This window comes from Nuphar pumila, chromosome 3 (genome assembly GCF_984573655.1).
Source record: "Nuphar pumila chromosome 3, dmNupPumi1.hap1.1, whole genome shotgun sequence".
Classification (NCBI taxonomy): Eukaryota; Viridiplantae; Streptophyta; class Magnoliopsida; order Nymphaeales; family Nymphaeaceae; genus Nuphar; species Nuphar pumila.
Window position 1 is genome coordinate 33,949,671 of NC_143251.1, and position 12,637 is coordinate 33,962,307.

The window sequence follows — 12,637 nt, forward strand, 5'->3', positions numbered from 1 at the left end:
CCGAAAACCAACAGGTAACCAGCAACCTACCCCGAATCTTGATGGACGATGCCGCAGCATTTAAACACAGAATCATTCCTTAGTTTAAGATATCACCTAAACCACCTTTGGTACACCCCCCCCCCCCCACACACACCACGCTCTGAAAAAAAAAGAAATCTGAAACCCCCAAATTGTAAATTTGGGGTTTCGGTTTGTGGTTGACAGAAAATCCCAACACTAGAGATTTTTCCCCCTTGTAAATCGACTGATTTGGGTTTTGGACAACCCACACTCCACCAAACCCATGATTAACCTGAAAAAAACAGTCACAGGAAACCTACCATTTTCCGGCGAAGTTGTTGCGGCAGCTACGAGAGGGGTCGGTCGGCCTGGACAGCACCACCACCGGCGAGGTTGGCTCTTCACTGCAAGGCCTCGAGCTGCGGCTTGGGATTGGAGGGAGCTTCGAGGTTTAGAAAGGTAGAAAAGGGTGAGAGAGAGAGAAGGAAGGGTTCGGGGTCCCCCTTTGTAGGTGGGTGGCCCCCCGAAAAGGAAGGGAAGCACACCCTCCCGGCGGCTGCGGGGTGCTCCCCCACCTCCCATCTCCTTAGGTGTTAGGGTTCGGCTGAACCCTAACACCCGTTGTCGCAAGGGAGAGGGTTTCCCCTCTAACAAAAAATTTTATCGGGCAACCCATATCGGGTTGCCCCCTTATTAACCCCTCTTTTCATTTAACAGGGTGTGGGTCGGTCCGGGTCCGACCCACGACCCGAAATGCTGGACCCAAATTTGATTTGGGTCCGGGTCGCTTAACCAGCAGTGGACCCAAGAGTTGGATCCACTTGGGTCCGAACCGTGGATTTGAAATATCTAATTTCTTAAATATTTATTTATATACTATTTCTAAAATACTCTAATATTCGAAATTTTCTTTTGGGTCCATTAACGGATCCTAGGCCCAAATCCACAAAATTCTTAAGTTTTTAGTGTAAATTTTGTGGTTCTTACAATATTGTTCTATACTGTTCATAATTGTTAAGCTATCTTAGTGACCGTGTTAAGGGCAGTCTTTAGATTGCTTCTCCTTTTACCTATAAATTCTTATCTGGTTCTCAGCAGGCTGTCAACATAGATTTGGTTTTGGTTCCAAACCAACCTGGGCAGGATTTTCATTGACACAGCTAGCCAAAGGTCAGTTTTGTTGGATGGTGGTTGGATTCAGAATGGCCCAATTCTACTAGGATTGGGTTCAGTTTGCATGTTTGACCACTTGACTTGACAGGATTCTTCAAATCATACGTACAGCTGCAGGGGGTGCAAGTTCAAGAACAGTATGGTGTTATAATGATATGATACCACCATAGAAGATTGTAATTGTAGCTTTAGCTTGGTCAGAACATTTGCCAGTTCAAACCTTTACTGTAGCTTGGAGAAAGGAAAAGAGGTGGACGCTCGCGAATTTCTTTTTTGCTAGACTGTCTGCCTGAACATTCATTTTGTAATTTTCCTTTTTTTCCTGTGGTTTTACGTCAAAAAGGAAAACATATTGGCATCTGTTCAAACCTATGAGCCACTTACCCAGGGAAGATTGCTTCTTAGGGCACGTTTGGAAGTGGGAAAATGGTTGGAAAGATGCAAATGGAAAAGCAAAAATTGTAATTTTTCCATCCATCACAAATGAAAGAAAATATAAGGAACTTTTTTTAATAAGATGTTTTTGACAGAAATTTTTTTATGGGGATGGAAAAAATTTCATATGAAAAGTTTTCTTAGATCTGGTCATCCCTTTCAAGACATTCCTCCATTTTCATCTTCTTTCAGACTGAGTTGCCAATGTCACAAGCTGTTTGGGAGCTCTTTTTGGTTTTCATATGGTTTGAGCATTTCAAGGAATTGGTTGACTCCCAAACAAGTGTACCTTTTTAGAGTCAAATCAGTTAAAGGTGTTTTTATGGATTTGTTCATGCATATATTTGCACATTCTGTTCATGCATGTCAATGCATATGTTCATGTATATGTGTTTATGCATACATGCATGTATATCCTTGCATATGTCTATGCATGTATTTGTATATATTTTCCAATGTATCACTACATGTACTTGCATGTATATTTTTTACATGTGCATGCTTTCTCCGAACATGATTGCTTGTATTTTTTCATGCATGTATATGTGTCTATTCATGTATTTGCATATATTTGATTATGAATGTATTCATGCATGGCAGTGACCAACATGTAATGCATGTGTCTATATATGTATTTGTGCATGAATGTCTCCATGCATGTATATATTAGGGTTGCAAATGGTGTGGATATGTGGTGGGATGGTAATTTTGCAAAATTTGGCTGTCCCAGATCCAAAATGATCCGACTCCCTAGTGTATTTTATGATATGAAATCCAAACCTTTTGCGACCCTAGTATATATGCATGAATATGTCATTGCATGTGCATGCATAAGTGTCAATGCATATGTCCATGCATTGTGTGGTTGTTGGGTTAGTGAGGCATTGGGGCTAGGTACAAGGATAGTGTTCATTTCAGGGGAAAGGGAAAATGACTACTACACAGTAAATTGACATGTTTTTCAAAATATTTAAAATTTTTTGCTATTCTTCTTCTTATGTTCAATATCATAAATACACAACTTCGTTAGGACTTTTTAACCTTCGAGTTTTGCGATATAGATTAATGCAAACTCACTTAAATGTACAATTACATGTTTTGTGTACCTCAAGAAGCTTGCATAAATTTGTTTGCGAACATCCGGTTAGGCTAAAATCTCGAACATCGTAAATATCTTACCAAAGTTGCATATATAATACGAACATCTTATAAATTTATTTGCAATTAGATGGAAACCTCTAATATCACAAATATCCTCTGCAGTAGAGCCAGCTATCTTTTCCATGGGAACATCACAGTGACGGAACCATGATGATTCCATTCACCTATCGTCTTTGAGAAAGAAAATAGTACTTCTGATGCAGGTGAAAATTGGGCCGTAGATCATGAACCATAGCTTTCCTCAAAGAATCAAGTGAATGATAAACATATCATATCTCAAAAGGTCTTTTTGCTGACTCGACATCCACACATCATATGACGACCCGGATTCGAGATGGGACCGCCTCGAAGTGAAAGGGATTTGCACTATGGTCTTCTTCACTCTGCTCACTCTGATTGAGCCTTGTTTCGTTCATTCTGCTTTCCATAGTCCTCATTGGTATGCGGCCATGAAAGAAGAACTTTTTGCACTTCATCACAATGACACATGGGATCTTGTTCCTAGAGACCCAGAGATGAATGTTGTTGGTTCGAAGTGGGTGTTCAAAACCAAGCAAAAGGCGGTGGCATTAAGGCAAGACTAGTTGCAAAAGGCTACAACCAACTGGAAGGTCTTTCTTTCGATTCCACCTTTAGGGAGGAAGCCTACTACTATTCGCCTTGTTCTTGCGTTGGCTGTTATTCACAAGTGGTCTGTAAGACAACTGTTTGTCCTTTATCCAATCTGCATGGTTGATTATCTTAAGGAGACAGTTTGAATGGAGCAACCTCCAGGTTAGTGAGGCGGTTCCTATGTTGCCTAGTGAAAGTAAGTCGGGCATGATCTGAAAGAATAAGAGACTAAAGAACCCTAGTTTATGCAAAAATAACCCTCAAGTGCGAACAATCAGTTTTTATAGTATCAAATAACCACATTTATTACACAAACTACACAATAAATAACAAATTTTGCATAATATTATCCCAAACTTATAAGATGTTTCAACATTTTTTTATCAAAAAATCTACATATATACATAAATACATGCATTATTTCACAAATATTCAAGATATTTGCAAGGTTGCAATTCACACATTTTTTATGCAAACTATGTGAAATATAGGAAGACCCAAGCCAGTCAGTTTGACCAGGCAACTTACTTCGGTGATTGTTTTTACCATCATTTTTGGCAATTATTTTTTGGTGATTCATACGTGGCAATTCATCAAAATCTGTGATATAGATTGTCATTGATTTTTGACTTGAAAATGAAGGATTATAAAAAAACCAAAGAAAAGAACAAAGAAACTAGACAAAAATATATTTCCACCGACACTTGATTTGCTGATACAACCTTGACAACGTTCATAAAACAATAAATGAATAGGTGCGGGTATGCTTATCCCAATTATTCTATGTTAATTTTTTTATCATGCACCGAAAATGATGAAAAATTACAAAGAAGAGAGATAGATCAAGGCGTTAACTTTTCAACGCTATCAAGATTACTTTTATCTAACAAGCAATCGGAGAGAAACATCCTCTGGAAGAAAGATTGTTCGATTGTTTCAGTCTGCAGAACATGTTTTTGTTTCGGTTTTAAAACTCGAAAACATAAATTCTAGAGGGGTTTTCAATTCTAACTCAAAACAAAAAATTTACATACTTATGTCTTAGCTTTTTAATGATTGAAAAAATGCAGTTTTTTTTACATCAGATCTAAGAAATACAGATTTGATAACAAAGACATTTACAAAAATATGTGAATTTTTCTCTTAAATATGTGATTTTCTTACCAAATATGTGATTATTTTCTTAAATATGTGATTTGCATCCCTAATATATGAATTTTCTCCTAAATGTATGATTTTTTTAAAATATATAAATTTTCTTCTAAATATGTGATTTTTTTTTAAATATGTAGTTTTTTCCCTAAATATGTGCCTACAGATTGAATCCAAGACCTTTGATAGACTTTGTCACTAATTTTTGAATTAGAAAATGAAGGATTCTAGTAAAACATAGAAAAGAATAAAGAAACTAGAAAAAAATAATTTTTCAATAATAATTTGATTTGCTAAAAAATGATAAGCAGATGTTGTGATAGAGCCCCATCAACGTTTCTAAAATAAGAGATTAAGAGTTGCAGTTACGTCTATCCTGATTATTCTATGATATCTTTCGGCTATTTGTGCTAAAAATTCAAAAACATAATAGAAGAGACAGAATGGGGTGTCAGTTTTTCAATACCACCAAGATCACCTTGATATGATGAGCGGTTGGGAAAGAACGCCCTTTGAAAGATAGACTATTTAGTTATTCTAGTCTACAAAGCATGTTTCTGTTTCTATTTTGAAATTTAGAAATAGGAACCCTAGAGGGATTTTCGGTTCTGACTATATAAAAATTAAAGACATGTCTCAGTTTTTCGATTATAAAAATATATAAGGTTTTTATGTCAAATTGGAGAGATAGATATGAGAACAGATACTATTCTACAAAAAATATACAAAATCGCAATTTTTTATCTAAATATACAAATTTCTTCTTAAACATGTAAATTTCCTTTTATATCTGTTATTTTCTTCCTAATATGAAAATTTTCTCCTGAATATATGAATTTCCTCCTAAACATGTGAATTTTCTTCTAAACATGTAAATTTTCTCTTATATGTGTGATTTCTCTCTCAAATATGTAAAATTTTCTCTTAAATATGTAATTTTTCTTTCAAATATGTGAATTTCTTCTTAAATAGGCCTATATTTGAATTTTCTCCCAAATATGCGATTGTTCTCTTAAATATATGAATTTTCTCTTAAATATGTAGTTTTTCTCATAAATATACATTTTTCTTCCAAAATATGTGATTCTACTCCAAAGTAATTACAAGAAAATTGCATACTTAGAAAAAAATTCACATATTTGAGAGAAATTGTATTTTCAGGAAGAAATTTACATATATAGGAGAAAATTTGCATGTTTGGGAGAAAATTTGTATATTTGGGAGGAAATGTGAACATTTGGGGAAAAAATCGTATATTGAGAAAACAATTTGCAAAATCACACACACACACACACACTCACACACACACACACACACACACACACACACACACACACATATATATATATATATATATATATATAAAAGGAAATTTACATGTTTAAGAGAAAATTTGCATATTGTTGCATAACAATCTCATTTTTAATATGTATCTCTCTAATCCAACATAAAAAGACTTTCATTTTTATAGTCGTTGGAAAGCTTAGACACATGACTCTAACTTTCTTGTTTTGAGTTCGAACCGAAAACCTCTCTAGGGTTCTAGTTTTTGAGTTTAAAAACAGAAACATAAACATAAACATAAACATACTCTACAGACTGGAATAACTAAGCAATCTATCTTCCAGAAGACGTTTATCCCCAACCGCTTATCAGATCAAGGTGATCTTAGTGGCATTGAAAAGCTAATGCTTTGATTCATCTTTTTTCGATGCAGTTGCAAAAATAGCATAAAATAATCAAGGTAAGCACAATCTCAACTCTCGTTCATTGTTTTTTAGCGAATCAAGTATCTTTGAAAATGTATTTTTATCTAGTTTCTTTGTTCCTTTCTATATTTTTTCAGAATCCTTCATTTTCTAAGTAAAAAATTAGCGGAAAAGTCTGTTATAAATCTTGAATGCAATACTTGGGCACATATTTGGTAGGAAATTTGCATATCTGGAGAAAATTCTTTCATGCGAAGGTTAAAATGATCTTTTTAATGTTGAACATTTGCGGTTTTGAAAATTAGGTGGATTTTTAAAATTTACAGGGTTTTTTGATAAATACATTATTTTTGCCATACAATACAATCATTCTTTGTTTGAAGGGGCACACAAAAATCCAAACCCTTATAAAACTCAACATTTTTTTTTCTTTTTCTATGTGTTAATATTGTGACTCAAGCACCCTAGTCTCAAAATAGGTGACATTTTGCATTAAGTGTTTTTATGACTTCAAGATGATACATGAGCAGCCCCCACCATTCTGGAGCGTGGAAATTGTATGTGCGTGTAGTGAAAGGATCTTAAGGCTCTATGGAAAGTGACCATTTGATATGACCGAAGTGGTAAGTGTGAAACCCCCACTTTCAAAATTGTTTGGAAGCTAGGGAAAAGGGAGGAAATAGGAATTGACATGACATTTGTCATTTCAGCTACCACCAGGGTGAAGGGGAAATTACCAAATCCTACACCAGTGTCATGATGGTCACACGTGACTTTCTGGTGACATTTTCAGTTTTTTTGTGAGGGCACCCCAAACATGACCATGGATGTGGGAAATCCTTAGTGGATTCTAAAAACGTAAAATGATCATACTGTGCCACAGAAAATAACATGTTTTTCAAAATAGTCTACAATTTTTGAAATCTGCCCCATGTCCAATTTCATAAATGCCTAACGTATTTAGAACATTTTTACCCTTTGCACAAGCAAACCTCTTGAGGTTCGTGCAATATGTCGGATGCTCTTTTGATATCACAAACTCTCACTAAAATATAGATTCACACATTTTTCTGCGGACCTCACAAAGTTTGCATAACCAAATTTGAAATTTGTGAACCTAACGTAATTGAAATCTACGTAACTTCGTAAATAGTAACTAAATTTGCATATATAGTACAACATTTGTGAGATATCATGTGAACTTCCTTTTAGTAACTGATCCTTAAGGAGATTCACAAACATGTTGCAAATTTTTGTGAAGTTTGCACTCTGAAACGTTCGCAAATAAGGTATTAAATTTGCATATATAGTATGACATTTGTGAGATAGTGTGCAAACCTCCTTTCAGTAATTGATCCTCAAGAAGATCCACAAATGTGTGATTTGTGCATATAACATGTGAATTTCTGCGATCATCACAAATAAGTACTAACTTCTCAAATAAGTCATTGCAAATATACTCTTTAAATGCGGATTTGTTGAAACATTACAAATATTGGGGATGAATACAATGCAAATTTTCTTATTGTTTGCGGATTTCATTAAATGTGACCCTTCAATTTTAAAAACTAAAAGTTCACACCAAGGCTATTTTTGCATAAATTGGATTTTTGTGGTCCCCAACGTGCTTCTCTCTTACGATGATTTCTGGTAATTCATCGGTGGCACTTCATTGTCGATGGCGAGTTTTTTCGATAAGTACATCTTTAACGATTGAAACAATAACTTGAATCAGTTATTTTTTTGAAACATTAGCATGAGTTAACTATTTTATGAAAGAATTGCATGGTTTTCAAGTTATCTTTGCATGTCCAATAACCTATTTTATTTTTTTCTTTGATTAATTCATTTGCATGTTAGTGTTCGTTAGTACAACTAGTTATTATAAATCGTTTTTTTTCTTAATGATTTGTATGACTCTATTCTCCAATTTGGTTGTTTATATGTTGTGTATCTTGTATTATAAACATGATTAGAGAACACTAGTTTTTTTTTGTTTCCTTAATTATTAGAGTTTTTGCATTACCAATAGGTTATTCTGTTTGTTTTTTACAATGCTTTATCAATAGTCTATGTCATGTCTTTGTTGCCCACTTGTTTACTTATAAACTTCGTTTTGTTATTGTAAAAAAAATTGGATTTATTTATTATAATATGGCAATTGAGAAGACTTTCTTAGAGGGGCTCACACCCACATCATCTATTAAAGTTGTAGCACAGTAGAAAGAGACAAAGAAGAAAAATTGCACACTAAGTGATCCTTCCTACTATTAAGTACAGAGTAGGCTTGACACATGGGTAGAGAGAGCCTACACTGTGGCCAAAATCCTGAGTGCCTGACATTTACCACAGAAAATGAAGGCTCACTAATCGAAAACCTATAACAAACTAATATGTAAAGAGGAAACTAATATGTAACAAATGCAATAACAAATGCAATAACAAACTAACTAACTAAATAACAATAAAGAAACTAACTAATGTAACAAACTAATAACAAATTATGAAACTATTTAACAGACTAATGTAATAACAACTATGAAACAGGTAAACTAAATTGGAAACAAGCTAACACAAACTATTCAACTAACTAGTTATAAAACAAAGAAACCGTGAATAGCACTAATTTAACTATGCATAAAATAAACTAAACAAATTAATGATTCTACTTTAAGAAAAACGTGAATTCAAAACTAGATAATTAAAAACATGGAACACAACTGAACCTAATCTAACTATTCAATTAAACGACTTTTAACCAATAAGCTATTGCTAGAAAAGAAAGCACAATCAATAAAAAAATGTGAATGAGGTTATACCCAAATCAATTGTAATAAAAGAAACTACAAGACCCTAAAAAAAAATTCAAAACATTAACTCTAAAGAAACGATCTTGGACTAAACTGCAACCTAATTGAATCAAAGATAAAAAGAAGAACAATAAATTAACAACCTAATTTCAAATAGAAGTAATTCAATGTAACCTAACGAGTTAACTACCAGAAGAAGAATATACCACATCCAACTACTAAAAACATATCCAACAAAGCAACTAAAAATATAACTCAGAATTAACTAAGTACAACCTTAAAATAAAACTGAACTATCCTAGCTATATCCTACATCACGAGTTTAGCAATAATCACGCTGGATCGATGGTGACTACGATAATAAAAAAAACTCTTGATAAGCTCACTTGGCCAGCATCACCCTGCTCGTCGGACGTTGGGCTGACTGCTACAACCAGCAGATAAAGCGGTCAGCCTTAGCTGACCAGGTCACTCTGTGGACTGGTCACAATCAAAGCACCCGAACCGGTTGGGAACAGGCTGGGCTTGAGTCCAACATACTGCAGCTTGGAACTGCGTTAGTATACCGGGCCGCAGTTCTGATCAATTTCTGCAATACCCTGCCTACAGCTGTGCAGCACACAACAAACACAAATCTGGTTTGGAAACGAATCCTGATCAGATTTGTGTAGATTGACAAAACGGTGCTTCGAGATCACGTTGGAGTTCTCAATCCAGCAGACTAAGATGAATCAACATGTTCTAAATTAACTAAAATAGAATCAAACTTCAAGGAACCACTAAACTATGTAACTACTTCAAGGTATATTTAACTTAAGTGCAGAATCACAAATAAAAAACAACCTATTCTATATGCTATGCAAATACAGAAAGGACAATATGATGTATGCAATATATATATATATATATATATATATATAATGTATGCACTCAATGAACAAAACAAAGAATCTAATCTATGCACATGAATGTAAAGAGAAGAGAACGAAGAAGCAAACCTCACAGTTTGCCTCCGATTGAGGGGTTGAGAAGAAGAAATTGTCTTTCTTTGGGTTGCACGTACCTTCGTCAATGGGGAAAAGAAGAACCGATGCTAGAAGGGATTAGAAGCAAGAAGTGAATGGGAGAGAAAGAGGAAGAAAATAGGGAGAACTGGTTGGGAACGAAAATGGGGAAGAAGAGAGGAGGAAGAGGGAGAAGAGGGTGTGTTTTCTCAAGAGGGAGATGCCCCTCTCTGCTGAAAATTAAGTTTTTATACTAATTAATTAGGTCAAAACACAATTTTCTAAAAACTCCATTAAATTTTCAAGAATTTCAAATGACCACCTCTAAAAAAATGTATTTCATAAAAAGGCAATTCTAAACAACGTAAAATACTAGTTGACAATTTCTAAACTAATTAAACTACAATTGAAAAAGCCCTAAACTACTCAAAACACTGAAAAATGTAGGGAAGACTTGGAAATTGGCGATTTTAACTTTATTTTGAATTTCAAAGAAGTTTCTCAAAAACATTGATAAGAAGGAATTTTTAATATAATTTTCGATGGATCATGCATAAAAATGTATGTATAAGATGCAAAATTTATGCATGATCAATCCACAATGAAAAGATTCAGAGGATCCAGCAAGCCGCATGCACTGGTTCTACTAGTTCCAAGCGCACAAGTGGTTCCTAAAACTATCAAAGGAAGTGAAGGAGATTAGATGCATTTTCAAAAAATCTTGGAGATCAAACCATGGAACATCGGTCACAGTCTTTTAGAGGCTGTTATGCAGTTTTAAAATCTGGCAAGCAACATATTTCATTTCAGAGATATTAAGATAACCATCATATTAGAGGACGTGGCATGAATCATCGAACTTAAGTGTCATGGGGAGCAAGTAAATTGCAGTGAGTGAGGATGTGTTCGAATGTGAAAGAGTCAAGTTATTCTGGCTGAGGAAGCACTATGATCCCAGCAGGCGCGGAGAATGGAGGAAAAGCTACTATGTATTGGAGGAAAGGGCGGTACTACGGTGGACAATAAGGCAACAACATTTTTTCTCTACTTCTAGGTATTCATCGACACTGGAGGAAAATTGATCTATAGATCATACATTCAACTATTGGAAGAACTGAATTACGTCAATAAATATGCATGCAAAGCAACCTCACCTGCATACCTATATGCAAGTTTGAGTAGCGTGAGATATGAAAGAAAACAATTCTGGCATGCTATTGTTAGAGATATTTATTCCTTTATTATACCTAAATTTTTTATTTATACTCAAACATTATTTAACATTATCACTGTATTATACTATGTATTAATCTGTCTTAATCCTTGTAGGTTTGAATATAAGAGCACATATCCATTAGAAAGCCTTTGAGAGGTGACTGTCTCCCTGAATTTTTATGTGTTGCAGTGTAGAGTCGGTCACACAACAAAGAGGAAGAAAATGATAGAAGGACATTGAGTCCTCACATGGGAAGGTCCCATTGTACTGCATCATTGCGTATTCTGACCAGGGCATATGTAAGTATTCTTGAAACAATTTTTTATGTATTTATAAATAATAATATATAAGACTAACAATGAATGAAACTTCGTTTTATAGGTAAAGTGTTGCTCCCACAAAAATGTGAATGAGGAGAAAGATGAAGAGGAAAAAAATTAGGATGTGGTTGTGAAAGCGAATGACATCGCAAGGAGAGACATTTGGTTGCACAACATGAATTAATTTGAACACCAAATAGCCAGCCGAGTGGTCAGGCTATTTGGATTTGTTCAACACTACCTCGTGACCCTTGCGCAGTTAGCAGAACCATCTATGGTACAATGAAGGATCAAACAAAGGATTACTCCATAATGTTCTTCTTCAAACTTGAAGAGCGGTGTGATGATGACAAAGACATCATCTTGTCATCCATGGTACATGCTTGAGAGGATTAGGATAAAGTTGTTGACAACCTGCAATTTTCAAGTGGAGCAGATGCATAGTTGGCTTTTGCACTGGTTGAAAATTGTATGCTGAAGAAGTTGCTTTAAGCAAACGAGTCCATTATATGGACTAAAGCTAACATTATCTCTAATGCTAATAAGATCATCGAGGAGCTACAAGCATGCATGTTGCATCCATAACAATGATTTCTATTTTTTATTGTTTTATAAATTATTAAAATTAGGTAAACAATGCTTTGTAAATAATTATAAATGCAATTATAATTAATTTGTGTTTAACAACTTAACTTTAATTGTGAATGAATGTATACAGTTTTGTATTCGAATACCTATAATAGTTTAACTAGTTTGAATGTATGACAAGTTTGAATTGTATACACCTATATGATTGTAACAACTTAAATTTGAATTACAAATGAATGTATATACTTTTATATTTGAATACATGTAACATGTGAATTGTGTATCTGCTGTAAATTTGAATACTACAAGTAAATTATGTATTTGCTATAAATTTCAATGTTACGTGATGTAAATTTGAATTTTACAGGTAAATTGTGTATCTGTTGTAAATTTGAATGTTACCTTATGTAAATTGGAATATATAGGTGAATTTGAATGTTACATGTGAATTGTT

General features: G+C 34.3%; 1 protein-coding gene across 9 annotated transcripts in view; it reads left to right on the plus strand.

Annotated features, from left to right (window-relative positions):
* Positions 1–12,637, plus strand: part of LOC149842539 (transmembrane and coiled-coil domain-containing protein STS1-like) — a 158,952-nt gene that overhangs the window by 122,338 nt on the left and 23,977 nt on the right. For 4 of the 9 annotated variants that reach the window (XM_089999266.1, XM_089999267.1, XM_089999259.1 and 1 more), the window contains exon 16: positions 1,099–1,544. The exons of 1 other annotated variant lie outside the window; for it this stretch is intronic. The gene's annotated coding sequence lies outside the window, so the exon portion shown is untranslated. Of the gene's footprint in view, positions 1–1,098; positions 1,545–12,637 lie in introns of those variants that run through there. 4 more of the 9 variants (XM_089999260.1, XM_089999265.1, XR_016430778.1 and 1 more) reach the window with 3 other exon arrangements.